Source organism: Phalangium opilio, unplaced genomic scaffold, assembly GCF_054372755.1.
Source record: "Phalangium opilio isolate 3A_F unplaced genomic scaffold, DU_Popi_V2 ptg000062l_1, whole genome shotgun sequence".
NCBI classification, from domain to species: Eukaryota; Metazoa; Arthropoda; class Arachnida; order Opiliones; family Phalangiidae; genus Phalangium; species Phalangium opilio.
In genome coordinates, this window is record NW_028324179.1 from 686,771 (window position 1) to 689,611 (window position 2,841).

Below are 2,841 nucleotides of genomic sequence, written 5' to 3' on the forward strand. Positions count from 1 at the left end.
ATGAGTTAGTAAATTCAGAACTGTTAGAATCTACCAACATTTCTTCCAACATTTCTTGAAGAAGATGTCTATATATTTTTGACCACGTGTTAAATGAGCTTCAAGAGAAAGGAAAAGGAGATACAATCGGCCATAAGAGAGTTTTGTATAGGACCCTGCTTCGAAGATTATAGCCATTGTATTTTTTTAACTGATATGAGGAAGTATGGCCTTAAACAACGTGTTATCCACGTTGTCTCAAAGGCAAAGGAAATAACCGCCCCCCCCCCCCGCCACCCCTCTCAATCATCAGCCAACTAGAGGATATTTCAGCAGAAGGAAACAGGTTGAATCAGGGATAGCGAGAAATCGCAAGCGATGTTACTTAATTACGGGGTCGATTCTCTTGTTTGGCAGCATTACGATATTGAATGTTGCTAGATTTAATTGGCGCTTCTGATTTTGCGAACTATTTTATTGATATATTGAAATTTAAATGGAAAACTTACATTTTGAAATATTTCTAAACGTTCTTCGTTTGTGAGGAATACTTAGCAATAGCAATAGATAGCGGGGAATTAGTTTCTTGTGGGTTTCTCGATAATTTCTAAATAACTATAGCTATACTTTCTATAGCTTCGAGGAAATTTCAAAATTTCTGGAATTTAACTCGCAATCGTAAAGTAATATAATTAGATTTTGAATAGTTTTGTAAAACTCTCAAACCATGAAATTATAATGAAGTTTCTACTTTTCATTTGAAAGTAGATTTTGATTGATAATTTATTTATGTACTTTTCGTTTATTTTGCAACAATTTCTTGCTAGTTTTTTCCCCACAATAGTTTTTTCCCCACAATTTCTTCCTAGTTTTTTTCCCCACAATTTCTTCCTAGTTTTTTCCCTACAATTTCTTCCTAGTTTTTCCCCCACAAATTCTCCCTAGTTTTCCCCACAATTTCATTATTTTCTCGCTTACATTTTACACCAACATCTCCGTATATTTCAAGGGCAAATTTCCTATGTTTCCTTAATTTACCATTTTTTAGTGATCACCCCTAACAACGCTAGTTAGGCTGGGTTCTCTTTAAAAAGGAGAGACTTTCTCCAGAAGGATAATTGAGACATCAGTCAAGTTACTGACGAATCTGTCACGCTTGGTGATTGTTGTATCACTAACCTCGTACCAGCTGTTATCTTTTCGAATAAAATTCAGATAGTGACCTTGGTTTAAAGATGAACCTTTATGAATGATCACGCCCCTAGTTTTGTAAACGCTTTGGTTTAAAACCACTTTCTGATTTTCGAATCCCGATATTTTGGTTAAAATCTTAATAGGGTGACCATTTACTACAGTATCTCTTGGAAACCACAGAAATACGTATTTACTGGCAGAAATCAATACATCACGTTCATTAATTTCTCTGTGTTTACAAGTTCCGCATGCCATCATTGCTGGTCTCATCCTTTCGATTAATAGTTTCCAATCAATTTTAGCGAGGTTTGGCAAAGGAAGAGTGAAGATGCAGCTTTGGATAATGTTTCCAGAACTTTTTTCAAGGTGACAGTTCGGGCATTTGGTAACGTTTTGCGACTTTGTCCATAATAGTTCTTGAAGAGCGTCAGAGTCACAAGTTTCCATTTCTTCGCAAAGTTTTGGCAAGAGAACCCATAAGAATTCACTAGCATCTTGTTGTTGTTTGTGGGTAAAAGGCAGACCAACAGCCGTTCGCAAATTGAAACCATCGTCGCCAGAACTCGAATTTGAATTTTCAAGATGCTCAATAGTGTTACGAAGGCAAGTCAAAATAGGCTTATCGCTCAATGATCCTTTATGCCCTTTAACCATGTTTCTTAATTCCGGAATCAGTAAGAGCAATTGCAAAACGCTATTTGCGTAGCACGTTACTCCATCTCCATTTTCAAATCCTTTCAAGGGAAAAATGTCTACACTTTGAAGACCTAGTCTAATCTTTTTATTTGGTCTTTCTTTTGCCGTTTCATCAGATCGCTCTCCTTCACCTTCTAAAATACTCTTCGACGTTGGCCTTTTTGTACCTCTCTTTGCTTCCGACCCCACTATTTCTATAAGTGGAAGATCAGGTCTGTGTTTTTGACGCAGCCTGTTATACTCCGCAATGGCTCGTCCATCTGCCATAATTTTATTCGGGTCTAACTGCAAGAGATGGAGACCGGCCAAGGAAGTCACTCGCGATAGAGCAACGTATGTCATGCCGGTTCCAAATAAACTTGATCCCAAATCCATAATTGCGCATTTTAAACTCATTCCCTGGCTTTTGTGTATAGTAATGGCGTATGCCAAGATTATGGGGAATTGCGTTCGTTTCACGTATACATTGGTCATTAGCAAGAACTTGACGCTCATTTTCTCGACTACAAAGTCGGGCTTATTGTTCTCGTCGTTTGGTTCCCGATCTACTCTGATACGGATACCAATGATGTTTCCACGGTCGTTCTTTTGGAATCCCGTTATAACGGCCATGGTGCCGTTAATAACACCTTCTTCGAAATTGATGTTTCTCCTAACCATTACTCGAGATCCAACGCATAGATACAGCTTGCTCTCAAGACCTCCGGTTTTAGACGGCTCATGGTCTAACATTTTGAGTCTCCTGATAATGTTTTTGGTAATTTTTTTGTCGTAATCAACGAGTTTGTCTTCGCTTTCAACGCATTCAACTTTCTGTCGGCTTTCTTCGAGCATTTTTATGTTGAATTTATCGCACATGGCCAATTTCGGCATCAAACAGATGGGATGAAATCCTTCTTTAACCAGCTTAACGTAAAGATTCATAGCCACCTCAATTTTGTTCCCTCCCGGAACTAGTCTACTTTCTAAGGT